The sequence below is a fragment of the Orcinus orca genome, chromosome 6, assembly GCF_937001465.1.
Source record: "Orcinus orca chromosome 6, mOrcOrc1.1, whole genome shotgun sequence".
Classification (NCBI taxonomy): Eukaryota; Metazoa; Chordata; class Mammalia; order Artiodactyla; family Delphinidae; genus Orcinus; species Orcinus orca.
This window is the reverse complement of record NC_064564.1, coordinates 29,895,020-29,912,353: the sequence shown is the minus strand read 5'-3', so window position 1 is coordinate 29,912,353 and position 17,334 is coordinate 29,895,020. Positions and strand designations below refer to the sequence as shown.

The 17,334-nt window shown below is 42.2% G+C and overlaps 1 protein-coding gene across 1 annotated transcript in view; it reads left to right on the top strand.

The window, feature by feature from the left end:
• Window positions 1–17,334, top strand: part of LOC125964844 (uncharacterized) — a 165,336-nt gene that overhangs the window by 34,777 nt on the left and 113,225 nt on the right. The gene's annotated exons all lie outside the window — the stretch shown is intronic.

The window sequence follows — 17,334 nt, the reverse complement described above, 5'->3', positions numbered from 1 at the left end:
TAGTTAGGTTTGCGTAGGATGCCCACTACTAGAATTTGTTTGATGCATTTTTCATGATAATATTGGGATTATGTGTTTTGGGGAGGAAGACCACAAGAGTAGAAGGGTTATTTTGTCAGATCACATCAAGTGTACAAAGTATCAATATGCATTATGAATGCTGAGGTCGACCTTGATCACCAGGCTGAGGTAGTGTTTTTCAGGTTTCTCCATTGTAAAATTACTGTTTTCCCTTCTCCATATTGTACTTTTTGGAAGGAAGTCAATATGCTCAGCCCACAACTAAGGAATGGAGAGATATGCTTAAGATGGAGTACTACATAAACTATTTGGAATTCTTTTGCACTGGAGATTTATCTATTCTCCCGCATTTATTTACGTATCCAATCATTTATTTATATCAGAAGAACTCATGGATTTTTATTTTATACTTTGGGTTATAATCTAATTCTACGTTAGTTACTTTGTTCCTCAAATTGCTCTAGTCCTGACCCTTGTGAACTCTTTTCAGTTCAGTGGCTCGTGTGCCACTCTGAGGTATCCCCATCCTATATATTTTTTTGGAACTTCCTTACTTTCTGACACTATAAGATGGTCTTGTATATAAATCTTGTATATTTACTGCCTCGGTCCTAGAATCAGCTACTTCTTCAAGGATAACCAGGTCTTCTTCGTGGAGAACAGTATTAGACAGCAGGATCTGGGTGTGGGGTGTGCTGATTGCTGCCCAGATGTCATTGCTTCTAGATCTTCTCAGCTGACAGAGCAAAGAGATAACATGTGTGTACATTACCCATGTATATGCACATATCTATAAGTATCTCTCTACATAACCATGTGTATTAAGGTAATATGAAGCAATATTAAGCTAAACATGAATGTATATTGATGTTTCCAACTTTAATCTGTTACCACAGAGACCATCTTAGCCTCATCTCTTGCTTATCTTTAAATTTCAACTCCAGCAAAACACTTGACTTTTAGAAGTATGGAAATCAAATTGTAGCTACTTTGGGAAGCCACATCATCTAGCAGAATAATTCTGAAAGGGCAAGGTGTATATCATCAAATTTTAATTTACAGTCAGCAGTACTTTGTAACATCCATAGGCCTCCAGACCTCTGCTTCCAAGAAGATGAAGTAGCCCATTTCTCCCAGGTTCTTCCACTTAAAACTAAAACCCTGAACATAACAACAGACAAACATAGGAAGACACTGAAAGGTGGAAATGAGAAGGCAGACTTAGCTAGGGACTTTGGGACTTGAGGAATAACATGGTGATGAGTCCCCTGTGTTTCCTGTTGCTTCCCATACATCCTGGAGAGGGTATTACAGGAACCCCCAATCAATAACCACCAACAGAACAACAGACGAAAAAGTTTCAAAAAAGAAAACACAAAACCCCCGTTCCCCCTAGCCAAGGTGTGAGGAAAGGGGTTGCCAGAGACAGAAAAGCATTTGGGCAATAATATACACACTACTCGAGCCAAGTGCCAGAGGAATATTGCACCCGTCCCCTATGTCCTGTGGTTTCAGTTGGGCCAAGCTAGGATTTGATCTTCCACACCACCCCACTCCTGCCCTCCAGAAGAGGCAGCGCTCTGATTCGCCACCAGGGCTGTTTCAGTGTGGTGCAGTGGTGAGCTGAGCCTCCACCCCTTTGCATTAGCAAAGAGACTTTCAAAGGTGGTGCCTGACAGGCTAGTTAACACTGGGCTGCCCTCACACAGTCGTGGGGTCCAATGGTGGGACCTAGCCTCCGTCTCTCCCTGACATCGATAAGAATAGGATGTTACAGGTTGGAGGGAGTAGGCACCCCACTAACCCCCAACACATGGTGTCAGTGAGACCCAATGGGGTGCTGAATCCCCATAACCGTCCTGAGGCAGTAAGACAGAATGAGATGGCACAAGCAGGGCTAGTTGGCAGTTCTCTTCCTCTTCCCCTGGTGTCAGTGGGGCCAGCAGGTAGCTGACCCTCTACCCACACCCGGCATCAACAAGAAGGAATGAAGTGGGAGGAAGGACAGCAAACACTTCACTTCTCCCCTCCCCTGGTGTCAAGAAATCTACTGGGGAGGTGAACTTCCACTCGTACTAAAAGGCAACACAATGATATTAATGTTCCCACTTTTGGGGGGAAGGTGTCAGAAGGGCCAATAGGATAGCTGAACTTCTACTTGATCTGTCTGCAGTGAGAGAATGTAAGTGCCCACTTTTGCTGGGGTATTGACAATAGGGCCCAATGGAAATCTGTACGTAACCCCCCAGTCCTCATACTACACCTCCAATAGGATGACTTCCTTCTAAAAAGTAATAATAAAATTAAGTGGGATACAGAGTCATGTAATAACTCACAATGTTTAGAATCCAATTGAAAAATACTCATGGCACCAAGAACCAGGAAATCACAGAATAAATGAGAAAAGACAATAAACCTACACCGGCACTGAGATAAAACATCTGTTGAAATTATCAGACAGGGATTTTAAATAAGCTGTCACATAAATGCTTCAGTTAGCAATTATGTGTTCCTTGACGGAAATGGGAAAAATAGAAAATGTAAACAAAGAACTAGAAGTTATAAGAATAAAAACAAATGAGAACAGTAGAACTGAAAAATACAACAATCAAAAAACTGTGCTCAAGAGTAGACTGGAGATTACGAAGCATAGAATCATGAACTTCGAAGAGATCAATACAGTGTACCAAATGTACAGAGAAAAATAGGCTGAGGGGTAGAGATGGGAGAAAGAACAGGATCTCAAGAACCTGTAAACAGTAACAAAAGCACTAACATTCATATCATCAAAGTTCCAGAATGAAAAAAGAGAGCACGTAGGACTGACAAAGTATTCAAAGAAATAATGACTAAAACGTTCCCAAATTTTTAGAAGACATAAGGACACATTCAAGAATCTGAGCAAATCCAAAGAGGAAAACCACAAACGTATCCTTGTCAAGACGCGTCGTAATTAAACTTCTGAAAAGTAGAGACAAAAAAAATCTCGAAAGTGGACAGGCAGAAACGATGCATCACTTATTGAGAAACCAGTTCCAATGACAGCATATTTCTTGTCTAAAATTATGGAGTCAGAAGCATTGACATAACATTTTTCAAGTAGTAAAAGAAAAGAACTCTCAGCCACAAATTCACACTTTTTATATCCATTTCTTGTTTGACTTATATTAATGGACTACTAACTCATCTTTCTATATCCGGGTCTGCCATCACACTTCTCCAAAAATCTAGTCACAGTATTTCCAGAGTGATCTTTCTGAAAAAGAAACAAATTTTTCTTATAAAAATACCTGACTGTGTTATGAAACTTTTCTCTCTTCTAAGTTACCAGGTAAAACCCTTCAACGGATTCCCATCTTTCTTGGAGTAAAAGCTCCCATCCAAACTCTCTTTGTCCTTTTGGGCTGCTGTAAGATTATCCTGCAGGTTGGGTGGCTCCTAAACAACAGGAATTTTTTTTCTCACGGTTCCGGAGGCTGCAAGTTCAAGAATAGGGTGCCAGTATGGTCAGATGAGGGCCCTCTTCTGAATCACAGACTTCTCATTGTATCCTCACATGGCAGAAGAGCTTAGGGAGCTCTGTGGGGTCTCTTTTATAAGAGCACTAATACCATAATCATTTCCCAAAGGCCCCACCTACTAATACTATCAGCTACGGAAATGAAGATTTCAACGTATGAATTTGGAGGGGAACAGAAAGACTAGACCATAGCACTTACTATCCATACATGGACCATGCATGATCTGGCTTCTACCACCCTCTCCATTGTCTTCTTTTCCTACACTCCAGTGAGCATTTCTCTCTTTTTTTTTTTTTTTTTTTTGCGGTACGCGGGCCTCTCACTGTTGTGGCCTCTCCCGTTGCGGAGCACAGGCTCCGGACGCGCAGGCTCAGTGTCCATGGGTCACGGGGCCTAGCCGCTGCGCAGCATGTGGGATCTTCCCGGACCGGGACACGAACCCGTGTCCCCTGCATCGGCAGGCGGACTCTCAACCACTGCGCCACCAGGGAAGCCCCAGTGAGCATTTCTTATACTGATTATGAATGGAACTCCTTTCTGGACTGATCCTTAACCATTCATTTTCTGGCAACCGTGAATTTATCTTCTCTTTTCCTCAAAACTTCACCCTTCCTTCATGTTACATATCCATTTCAATTGCCTTCTACAGGAAGCCCTACTGATATCACCCATATACTACTGTCCACAGCATGGATTAACGTCTTACCGTGTCTTCCTATAGCACTCTGTAATATCTTTTACGGTAACTATGGATTTTCTTATTTGAGTGTCACAGTACATTGAATTCTAGGTGGCACTCTAATGATCTTAGTAGCAGTAACACTGCTGCCTAGTTTAACCCATGACATACTTTAGGTGTTCAATAAATGTTTGTTGAATGAGTGAATGAATGAATGGTCAATTTGAAATCTTAATCATGTTACCTTTCCAAAATCTGTTAAAAGATACCACCGTTTTCCAGAAGATTAGGGATTGAGGACCTTAAACTTGATTTAACAGAGGAAATTTTTACTCATACATCATGCTTAAATACCTCAAAGTAAAACCATAAACCCAGGAATGTAAGGTTATCCATTTGGACTTTCAAGCCAATAATTGATATCTCCTGCCCCGACTGTATTAGATGGTTTCGATGCTCCACTCATATCTCCCCAGCACTCATCCTTCCACTATATGCTGATAGAATCATGCTGCCACCTGCAATTATCCACCTTAGGGCAGGCCAGAAGTGTACAGGAGTTAATGTATCTGGGTGTAGCTTTCAACCAAGGACAGAGGGGACTGGAAGATTAGTACTTCAAGTTTCTCACCGATTCTTGGGATAACTCTGAGACATGTTCTGTAGAGTTTCACAGAACTCCCCTGAAGTACTGGCAGCAGTTCCCTGCAGGAGTAATTTTTATTCGGTAATGCACCTCTGTTGGCTGCCTTCCATGCCTCCATTCTCAATTCCCACTCCACTTCTGAGTTTTCTGGAAGCACCTCCCAGATGAGCAGTTTGCACTCAAATTATTGCCTCAAGTTCTGCTTCTAGGGGAATTCAATTGATAGCCTCCTAACAACCCAGTGCTCCTTACACAGCCGTCACTGGTAGAAGTACCAAAGCACGGCACATTCCGTATCATTCCTCCTAAATCCTATTATTTTTAAACAGATAGGAAAGAGCATGACCTTGAAGAGAAAAAGAGTTTATATGAGGACGGCCAATGGATAAAGGGAAGGAGAGACAGTGCCATTTGTTTTCCATTAATGATGGTGTGAAATGTATGGGCAGATGGTCTAACAGGTGTGACTATAATTTGAGGAGCCTGCTCCCTTGGTTACAGACGACTGCTGTTGTTATTATTATGGAACCACAACCTCATGACTTTATTGTTTCACTTGATGTAATCTTCTCCTTTACCCTTAAATCTTTCTGCATCACTGAATTGCAGCCAATAGATTTATTTTCTCCCTATGGCTCTATCACAAAAAAAGACACATATGTGCGCGCGCACACACACACACACACAGAGTTTTGTGTATGCCAGTGCTAGAAAAGACAAGCTCATGGTGCATGTATGCAATGGATATTGTACATTACAGGTCTCTGTGAAATAGTCTTCTGCAGGTTCCTATCTTTATTTTATGAATAATTAACTTTCGTAAAGTTAATTTCCTGAAGATCTTGTTGAAGACTGAAGAAAGGAAGTAAATTGTAAAGAAAAAGACTTTGAAACTTGCCCTTTTTGCCCTCTCTTTGTGTCTTAATGAACAAAGGATAACTGAGCCTTTTTTGAAGCCTTTGCTTGAGTTGAAGACACAAAATGCAACCTGTACTCTTATCATAATATGTTCAGTTCATGAGTACACAAACTTATAAACCGTGAATTTCCCTAAAGTTATTATACCATTTAGAAGATGTTTGCTTGGACGTTTACTTAAAACCAAACTATTGAGGTCTATATGTCCAAATAATTTCCTTCTCTCTTGCTGTCTCCATTTCAGTTTCCTGAGTTTCTGGGAAGGCCTGGTTTCCCCAAAGGAACGATTTCTGGTAGAAGTCTGAAGGTCTGACCCAAGAAAAACAAATCCAGTACAGCCAATGAATTGAGGACAAGAAGGTTTCCAATCAGGTAGGAACATTTAATCTCATACATTACGATCACCTTAAGTAAGGTGTGCTGATAGCTGGATATGATTTAACTGCTTGGAAAAAGATGCATATATATTATATAACCTACCCCACAAGGAAGCTGTTCTCAATTCCCTTAGAGGTTGTGGTGCTTATCAGAGAGTGCCTTGGGGGAAAATGAATACAATAACAGTATGATGCTTTTTTTTTTTTAAATTTTTAGCTCATTGTTGCCAAGTACACTTGGTGATCTTGGTGCCTGTGGTTGAATCCCAGGAGGTTAGACATGTGGAACAGCACATTAACCCTCTTTAGTATTTTCTCCCAAGACAAATCATTTTTATAGGTTGTCTCCATGGTCTTCTAGTTGCTTATCAAAATTAAGCATCAAGTCTTCTAAGTGAGCAATAGCCCCAGTCAGTGTGAGGAAATCAGCTTGGTTCTTATTGGGGCACAGCTTCTTGGTCTTGGCACAAAGTGAGTTCACATAGGGAGTTAGAAGGAGGAGAATGGGGCATGCGAAAGGGAAGTTCTTTGTTCTCATTTACCTATGCATGTTGAAACTCCACTAACAGCTTTATTTTCATTAGCAATTTGTGATAAAAACTTAGGGTAAAGGGAATAATGAAGCTGTCCCATTATATGGCAGGACAAAAGATAGTAGTGACATCAAAATCAGGGCCTATCCATCTCGTTTGCAGTTATATACTGAGTGTTTAGCATAGCATTTGACCCCTCATCAGTATTCAATAAGAAGATGCGTGTTGAATGACTTAGGGATGAATTAATGAACGAAAAAATTTAATATGGTAGAAAATGTGTTTTATCCTTGTATTTTCGTGTGTTGACTTTTGTATTTCAAGACCCAGCACTGTAACTGACCCACGGAATATAAGCAATAAAATTGGTTGAAAGAATGAATGAGTCCCCGCTATTCTAAGAATAATTTTAAGACCAACACAGACCCCACATCTGCCAGAGGTATCCAGAGGTGAAAGCCTGGATCTCAGCTAGTGGTAGAGCTGACAGAATTTATCTAGTTTTCACAATTTACAGCCCATCCCATTACATTTAGGCATAGTACCTACATGAGCCATACAATTAAATGTTGACTGAAAAACAATGCACAACCTAGAAATTGAGAATTATGTTTTATGTGGAGGACATAGTGAGGACTGAAGTCAGGAGACAGCCTCTCAGATAGCTCTGAGGGACTGTTCTGAAGAGGTAAGGGAGGGCACAGGGTATTTAGAGGTTCTTGCAAAAAAAAAAAAACCAGGTAGTTGGAACATCAAAAGATTACTGTTAATTAAAGAAACTAGACATCTTAAGTTAATAAATGTAGCACTTTTCTATATATGGTGAGATGCAAGAATCTGGTCTCCTGGAAATCAGTCCCTTGATGTTCACTTTAATTATCTAGGGCCAGTATCCTGTTTTCTCCATCCTGAATCCCCTCAGGGTGCGGCTTTGGGTGTGGCTTCAGTGGCTGATGGCTTGATGGCTATAACATCCTGTGTTACTGATAAGGCTGGCTACCTTCTTTCTCCACATAAATGACTTGAATATGGATAGTAAATCTGTGGATTTGCAAAACGTAATTCTTGGAGCATTTTTATAAGGACAAAGTTAAGGCAATTTCAGAATCACTAGCGGCTAAAATTGCTATTTACACTTTTCCACTGGTAGGTAGTCATCTGCTGTTGCTGTCTTCAGTAATCTGCTGTTGCTGTATTCCCAAGGGATAACAAAAACCATTGAATTCAAGAAAGAAATGTAAAATCTAGCACAATGCAGCTTCCACAAAACCAAACACACAAACACACACCCAACTCTCGCAGATATGAAGTAGTAATCTAAAATAGAATCCTGGAACTAATTGCAAAACAAGAGCAAATGTACTCCTATTGGATCATTTTATTCTTTTATTAAGGTTTGATACATATATGTATTTATTATTAAAATTCAAAGTTGCTATATGGGCCGCGCGCGAAGACATGGGGGAGAAGCTGGAGCTGAGGCTGGAGTCGCTCTTGGGGACCGAGCCCGCCGTCTGCCCGTGGCCGCTGCCGGTCTACGTAAGTGCCGCCCGTCCCCTCCTCCCGGAACCCCGCTCCTCTTCCCCAACGGCGCGCGCTGAGCCCACTGAGAAACGGAGCGACTCGAGTCGCCAGACCCTCTTTGGAGCCCCCCTTCCCGCCCCGCCGTGGTTCTGCGCGGCAGTTTCCAGCCCCCGCGCGCGGGGTGGGCAGAGGGGAGCCGGCGCCGGCCGGGGGGCACAGACTCGGCCGCGGGGACCCCGCGCTTCTGCGGGGCGCCCGAGCCGGTCTGCGGTTGGCTCTGCAGGGCTGGGGACCCCGGTCCCCCCGGGCCTGGAATGTCGGCGGGCTTGCCCTTCTGTACTTTAGGATCTGACATGTAGGTTTCTTTTTCCTGGTAGTTTATTCTTAGCGCTGTCAACGTGCTTAGTTTTGTTTGTTTGTTTGTTTTTTTCAGGTCACCCTTTCCTCCCTCTCTCCAGTTTTTTTGTGTTTCTGTTTTGTTTTGTTTTAGTTAGGCATTTTGTCCCTCTGATCTTGAGTGGGTGGGCTGGCAGGACACTTGGAGAGGAGGCGTTCTGTCCCCTGATCTTGAGTGGCCTTTGGAAAATGACAGGCCAGACGGAAATGTACACAGGCGTCGGGTGATTCCAGAAATGCAGGGTGTCGGGCTAGGTGGGCGCCCGGCCTCTCGTCCCCCGTGGCGGCGTGGTGCGCGTGTTCCTTGTGTCAGGGTTTACGCTTGGGCCCCGCAGCCCACCTTCCGAAGGGAAAGCGCAGCGGGCGCCTTGGGCCGGCGCCTTTGGGGCGCCCTTTCGTGCGCTCGGCTTGCGGGGGACCGGCCTCCAGGCGACCCGGCGGGGAGGCCCGCGCGACCCGGCCCTCGCGCGGGCTCCGTGTGTGTCAGTTTGTGGAAAGTGTGTCGCGGCTGGGGTCGGGGTCGGGACGCTGGGACCACCTGGGAGCCGATGTAGAGGGATGTGATTTCCATTTTCAAGGCGCATTCATCCTATGCAGGGAGACAGCCTAACATAAAATCTGCCTAACAGGGCTTCCCTGGTGGGGCAGTGGTTGAGAGTCCGCCTGCCAATGCAGGGGACACGGGTTCGTGCCCCGGTCCGGGAAGATCCCACATGCTGCGGAGCGGCTGGGCCCGTGAGCCAAGGCCGCTGAGCCTGTGCGTCCGGAGCCTGTGCTCCGTAACGGGAGAGGCCACAACAGTGAGAGGCCCGCGTACCGCAAAAAAAAAAAAAAAATCTGCCTAACAAAAAATATATTAACAGGTGGAAAGACTATCTCCCAGTTGAACAGCGGATGCCTGGGACTCATTTCATTGCTTTCAAAGTTCCTTTAAAAAAGGTGAGCAAAAGTTAATACCGTATTCTTCCAGAAATCTGAATTCACCATATAGAGCCCTGGCTCTCAAGCCCGTCCTACTCCATTTTCCCTTTTTATAGCAAATACTTTTTAATACCTCTTTTACTATCCAGAAATGGGATTCATAGACAAATACAACCAACTTTTGTACTTAATTAAAAAACAAAAAAAACAATGCAATGCCCTAACTATAAATAAAGAATAAAGTAATTTATAAGAAAGTAGTATGTATCTCAGTATGTAAATGTTTGGGGATGACTATACTAGAAATAAAGAAATAGTCAGTTACTTGTACCATGAATGCAATAAACTATGGACTTTGATTGGTAATGATGTGTCAGTGTTGGTTCATGAATTCTAACAAATGAAGCACACTGGTATGGCATGTTGATAATGGGGAAGGCTGTGTGGGATGAAGGAGAGAGGGTATAAGTGGGAACTGTGTACATTTTGCTCAGTTTTGCTGTGAATCTCAAACTGCTCTAAAACGAGTCTACTAATTTAAAAAAAAGTATGTGTTGCTGACACTTGAATAACCAAAGAGATCAATGGAACAGGGTACATGTATAAGCCAAATACATGAAAGAATATTTAGCAGTGAAAGCCATCCTTCCTATATGTAGATATTCAAGAAGTATTTATTTCTGTGTCTATTTTCAGGCACTCTGCTTGGAGCTGGCAATACAGTGGTAGGCAAAATGGATGTGGTCCCTGCCTTCTGGGAGTTCAGAGTCAGGTTAGGAGACCAACATGAAATAAACAAACACAGAAATAACTATATAGAAGTGAGCTTATTTTCTTCCGTCTAATCTCTCTGGAAGAAAGGATTGTAATATCGCTTGTAAACTCCAGAGGAGGAAACTTTACTTTGAATCTCATATGTTAGCATCACAGGGTTTGAATAAATGGATAATGTAGTACAGGATTTTAAACATATGTTCTTCCTTATTTTATTCTTTCTGACAGAGTTTTGAAAAGAATCTTGCTCCAGAAGAACGTTTCTCCCCCTTGGATCTCTTAACAAAATCCAAGGACAGAATGAAGAACTTGGGCTGATTATTGACTTAACAAATACTCGCCGCTATTACAAGCCAGAGGTAAATGGAAGCCGTAATTGAAAATGACCTTCTTTCTGATACTGTAATAATTCATAGCAGTTCAGTAGTTATCATCTTATGCTAAGGTGAATCCTTCTCTCGTGGGTTCAAAAAGGGAAGCTAGTGGTTTCCTTAAATACACGTTTGTAATTGCTGTTTCAAAATGAGATTAAAGATATGAATTGAACTATAGTATTTGGCAGTAGGCTCTAGATATGCTTAAGAAATTCTATAAGCTTCCATGTTCTATATTTTGAAAATGAAGTAAACTTTTAGTAGTTACGGTAGTATCCTAAAAAGAAAGAAAGGTATGTCCATTATGTCTTTAGCACTTATTTTAAGCAGTTGCCTGAGCGTGTTTAAGCATCACTGTAAAAGACAATTGTTCTCTAAGTTTTATGCTTCCTTTTCCACATGCCTTCTGATATAGTACAGAAACCCATAGATTCTCTTGGCCCACGTAGGACATTCCAGTGCAAAAGAATTATCCTTCTTCTGACCTGTTCCATGGCCTTGGGAGACAGTAACACCTAATGTCTTTTAGTATTTATAGAGCAGTTTGCCATTTAGAAAGTTCTTTCATATCCATTGACTTAGTTAATCTTCACAGCAATCCTTTGCTCTTGAAGTGGAAGTAGTACTGCTATCTCCTACTGAGTGCTTACCCTGCACTAAGCTCAGAGGATAGACAACTACGATTACTAATTTTACAGACGATGAAACTGACTCTCGGAAAAGGAAGAATTGAAATTTCAGCTCTGTTATTCCTTTCTTTTATTGTGGTAAAATATAGAGAAATCATATTTATTTTAACCATTTATAAATATGCAGTTCAGTGGCATTAAGTACAGTTACAGTGTTGTGTAACCATCACCGCTGTCTATAACCAAAACTTTGTCATCATCCTCGACAAAAACTCTGTAACCATCAAACAGTAACAACCCCATTTTCCCTCCCACCAACCCTTGGTAACCTCTATTCTACTTTCTGTCTCTGTGAATTGGCCTATTCTAGGTACCTCGTGTAAGTGGAATCTGCAGTATTTGTCCTTCTGTGTCTGGCTTATTGCACTAGACATCATGTTTTCAAGGTTTATCCATGTGATAGCACGTAACGAAATGCCGTTTCTTTTTTGGCTTAGAAAATCGCATTGTGTGTATATAGACCATAGTTTGTTATTCAACGGTTGATTGACACTTGGTTGTTTTCCGCCTTGTAGGTATTGTGAATCATGCTGCTATGATCATTGGTGTACAGATATTTGTGCAAATCCCTGCTTTCAGTTCTGTTAGATGTGCAGCGTAGGTAGTAGCAGAGTTGTTGGATCATACGGTAGCTCTACACTTAACCTTTGAGAAAGTGCCAAACTGTTTTCTACAGTGTCGTCTTGTTTTTAAACAATTATCACAAATTTTAAGCATATACAAAAGTATAAAAATACTGTGAGTGTTCCTTGTATACCCATGAACTCATCCAGCTTTCTTATTTACCAACTGATGGCTGTCATGTTTTATCTGTACCCCCACCTGTTTCACCCCATTCCATATTATCTTGAAGCAGCTCCGAGACAGCATGTAATTACACCTGTACGTTTTTGGTACGTGCATTTACAATATAGGACTTTTATTCCTTAATATCATTTTTTAATATTAAATACCCAGGGAGTGCTCAAATTTGCAGTTGTCTCCTAAACGTCATAAAAAATTGTTTATAAGAATTTTGAATTAGATCCCAATAAGGTCCACACTTTGCCGTGGATTGTTAGGTCTCTGAAGTCTTGTTTAATCTATAGGTTCTCCCTCCATGTCTCTCTCACTTTTTTTTTCCTCCTTGAATTTTGTTTTTAAAGAAACCAGGTAATTTGTCCCATCTAGATGTCGATGATTACATTCCATGTGTTGGTAACATAGTCTTCAGTCCTTTTATTTCCTGTAAATTGGTAGTTGATCCGAATGAAGCTTGCATGTTTTGTTTTGGCGAGACAGTTTCATAGGTGATGATGTGTTCTTCCATGGAGACATATATAATTGTGTCTTTCTGTGGTATTAGCAGTCACTGATGATTCATAGCTACATCCATTAATTCAGTTGAGGCTTCAAAGAATGGTGAATTCTGTTGTTCTTTTTTTCACTTATTAGCTGGGTATATTTGTACGAGGAGAAGATTCCCCTCATCAGCTGTTTGGTTGCCCAGTTGTAGAGGCATGATTCTCTTCTTTTATTTAACAGTTTTCAGAATAATGAGTTGATTCACAAATATCACAAAAATTCACAAATATATTTTATTTATTCCTATCACCGTGGACTCCGTTACAGTTATTATTCTAACTGAGGCCCTGTCTTTGGCCAGTTGGAGCTTCTCGGTGACTCCTGAGTCCTTTTGACATGACATCAGTTGTTTCTAGACTTTTTCAGTGGTCAGAGCTAGGAAATATGTATGTTTGTTTTTAATATTTTTAAAATATGTCATAGGTTCCTGCTGCTGCTTTCCATTTAAATTCAGAACTAGAGAATTTTCACTTATCCTTTTCTGTCTTCTATTGATAGTCTACTTTCTCCCACCTCAAGAATACCAGTTCTCAACAATGCCTGAAATTGCCTCTATTTCCTAATTCGAATCCAAGTTCTTCTGACTCTATTCTACTACTCTCCTTAAATCACAGCCGCTTTATGGCCCTTGAAATGTAAGATAGAACATAAGTGTAGGTAGAACTGTTTATATCATTTTGAGTTACATGTGCATTCATTCACATAGATTTGCTTTTCCTGTTGCATGCCTGGTGACTGTCCGTTCTGCAGTTTTAATGAAAAATCAAGTGACAATTACTGGTTAAAGCAGCTTTGGAAAAAATGGCTCTCATCAGAATGACTGACATACAAAGTTTAATGTACTCTCCTGGTTTATAGTCTGCCTTCTCTAATTAATTTTTTATTCTTTCCCTACAAAGGAAATAATACATATTTTCATGGTTTTGCCTTATAGGACTTACCAGAAACTATTCCTTATTTAAAAAGTTGTACAATTGGGCATCAGGTGTCAGATGACGACGCTAGTTTTAAATTCCAGTGTGCTGTTAATGGGTTTCTGAAAGAACATAAAGATAACGGTGAGTTGCTTTTGTTTTTGTTTTTGTTTTTCCTTTACCTGAACTTTGGTATGCATTTTGAGTGGGCTTGGGGGTTTTTAACATTTTTAATAGTTCTGACATTAGTGTCAAGTTGTGTTTGGTAACATTAAGGTGGAAATGTCAGATGGTGCTAATAGAGTACGGTGTTTTTCCTGTTTATGGTCACAAACAATTTAGTTTAGTTTGGAAAGTGATTTTTGTGAGAAATATGAACTGAGCTAGCTTACTTATCTCTTTTTTAAAAAGTTGAATGGAAAATACATAAAAACATAAAAATGTTCTTTTGTCCTATTTATTGGTTGAGAGGTGGAAGAAAAGGTTAAGACTCTCGGGTTCTTAGCGTACATAAAAGAGAAAACAAAAAGCAAAGGTTCCGAGTGAGACAGATCCCTAGAAGCAAAACAAAACAGAGTGGACCAGAAGAGCGGCTTCCTCATCATATATGTGTTGAAGATATTTTTGCCGCTTTTACACTTCGGTGCAAGTGAGGAAGAACACTACCACCTCTTATTCTTATCTTCAGACAGGAAGAACTTAAAAGGCTGGTGTTTTCTTGTTTCCGCTTTAAGATCTACTCTGTTGATAGTAGGTCTTAATAGCGTGTGAATTTTAAGGATCCACTTGCCTATTTCTAGCATCTAACTATCAGAAGGAACGTGGTGTTTGCCATGTTTTAAGACTGAGGAATCTTTTGTCTTTGGAACACCACTGACGCCCATGTGAAAGTGTTCATTTTGTCCTCTTTCTAAATTTAGCCTGAGGAGTGTGCACTTTATTAAATAAACGTAACAGACAGTAAATATTCCGTGCATATATAAAATGATGCACGTATATACATAAAACAGGGAGTAGGGGAGAAGGAATAGAGATGGAGGTGGGAAGATAGGGGATAGGAGGCGAGAGAGAGAGGGAGAGACGGGCATTTCAAGATAAATTTTCATTCTATAACCGGGTTGCTTAATGCAGGTACTAGCTCTTAAATATCTTAAGCCCTCTTCACAGATCTTCCGTGTACTTTAGCTTTAAAACTTGAGAGGCTTGGCCTGTCCCGTGATAACCAGGGTGTCTAGAAAGGAGGCAAATTATCTGATTTGTTTAAACTGTAGTCACAGAAATGTTCCCTCTTAAGATGGTAGGGCGCAGCTGCCGGCCTACTCACTTCCTCCAGGCTCCTTTGTGTGTGTTCTGTCTGTTCCGCGTGGGCTAGAAGATCCTTACAAGTGCATGAGAACACGTTTGTAAACCTTGATTGTTCACATGTTATACCAAGTGTAGTCCATTGCATATGCTGACTCCTCTGTGGGTCTTCTGCATGCAGTGGGCTAACTTCACCATGCTGTCTGCCATTGCAGTCTCAGGACCTTAGTTATGATCCATTGGTGACTCTCCTCTGCTGTAAGACCCTCCCACAGGTGCCAGGCTCACTGATAATGAGGAGGAGACTATACTATGCACTCCCTAGGATTGGTAGAGACTCAGAAAATAAATTGTTTCAGTAAACACCGAGAGCCTTATAGGTTTGTTGTTAGGGCACGGGGATACAGAGGTGAGTAGAAGTCTTTGTTCAGTAGCAACTTACAGTTATCTAGGAAGAGAAACATGTAGTGAGTATAAGTGGGTTAATTATGATAAAAGAATCAAGTGCAGCAGGAGCATAGAGGAGAAATTGAGGAAGGCCTGACTGAGGAGACAGTGTTTGAGCTGGGCTTGGGGGAAGAGGATTTTGCCGGAATGAGGAAAGGACAGCCCAGGTATTGGGGACAGGTACAGAAGGCACAGGGCTTGAACTTGTGCTCTGGAGGGGCAGCCTCTGGTGTGACTAGAGGGTAGTGTGAAAGGGCAAAGAAGTCATACATTGATTTTCAGCAAATATTTGTATAACACCTTCTAAATTGAAGGCACTGTTCTAGGAAGTAGGAAGAGAACAAAGTTCTTGCCCTTACGTACTTTCCATTGTAGTGGGGGAGAGAGATGAATAAATAAGTCAATATATGGAGTGTCAAGCGGTGGTAAATGCTTTGGAGAATAACAAAAGAAGATGAAGAGGTGAGGGAATGTGGTAGGTGATCAGGGAAGTCCCCTCTATTAAGATGTCGATTGAGCAGAGCCTTGAAGTGAGAAACAAGCCACTGGCTATCTGGGAGAGTGGAGATGGGGTGGGAGGGTGTGTTCTGGGAGAGCGGAGATGGGATGGGAGGGTGTGTTCTGAAGCAGAAGGAATAGTAGGTGCAAAGTCCCTGAGGCACGAGTGTGCTTGGCATGTTTGAGGAATAGTAAGGAAGGCAGTGTGGCTGGACAGGGGAAAGTGAGTGAGGGCAGGGCAGTAGAGAATGAGATCAGGGGAGGCTGGCAGGGCAAAGGAGGGAGGTGGATGATGTAGGTCCTTGGAAGTCATAGTTTGAACTTCTAATTCAGTTGGAGAGACAGACTGATACTTGTTTATAAAGAGTTCTCAATGCTATGCTAACAACCTGGGCTGTATTCTGTGCTAAGTGAAGATGTTCAAGCAACAGAGCAATCCAGCCAAGTTTATATTTTAGAAAGATAACAGCGTCACTATCCAAGACACGTTGTAGACTATGTATATAGTATGTGTATAGTGTGCTGCTCTTCTATAAACTACAGGATACCTGTTACGTACAAATACTTACATACAAGATACAAGTGTGAATGTAAGCACTTGGGAAATATCTGGAAGAACCACACAAGGAACTGGGAGAGTCGGACAACTTTCCATGTCCCGTATGATTGGAATTCTGAAGGGTACACACACGAACTAATGGACGTGTGCTCCCAGCCTCCGGCTAAGGAGGGAAATTGCAGGCATCAGAATGCTCTTTACCAATCAAGCGCGTTAATGCGCCTGCGTGCTGAGAGTCATGTCGAGACGCCCCGCGGTGGCGCATGCGCGGTAGAAGGAGGTCCGCGAGCTGCGTGGGCTTGTGCCTAGGCGCCTGTGGTTCGTGGCCTTGTGCTGGCACCGGGGACGCCGGGTTGGCGACTTTGGCAGTCCTGGCGTTGGGTGGGCGGTATCTTGGGGGTGACATGAGCCAGTTCGTCGGCCTCCCGGAAAGGTAATACGCCTTGGCCCCTGGGCGTTGCCGGTGGAGCTCAGAGCCCCTGGGCCTGGGCTTCGTCTCTTGTGCTGTCGCCTGTCACAGTGGCCCCCGCGCGCTGGCCCGTCCGCGCTGTGCTAGGGGGTACTGGTCGTCTCGCGGCTCAGTTCACAGTAGCTCAAAGGGACAGTGTGTGATGTTCTGGTTTCTCCCCATCGTTTTAAAAGGGAGGCTCTGGCCATTGCTCCTCGGGTAAAATGCAGGGGGACTGCTTTTTAAGATGGGACTGTCAGTGTTGGGGACCCTCCTTAATTACCAGGATGGAATCCCCTTCAGTTCCTCAAGCTGTGTTGTTTAGGCACAGAAAATGTGAGTAATAGTCACTGGAACTAAGTTTGAGTGAAAAAACGCACCGGTACCGCCGAATTTTCCATCGCAACGGTTGATCTGTGTTGTCTCTTGGAATTATAAAGGGCGTACAG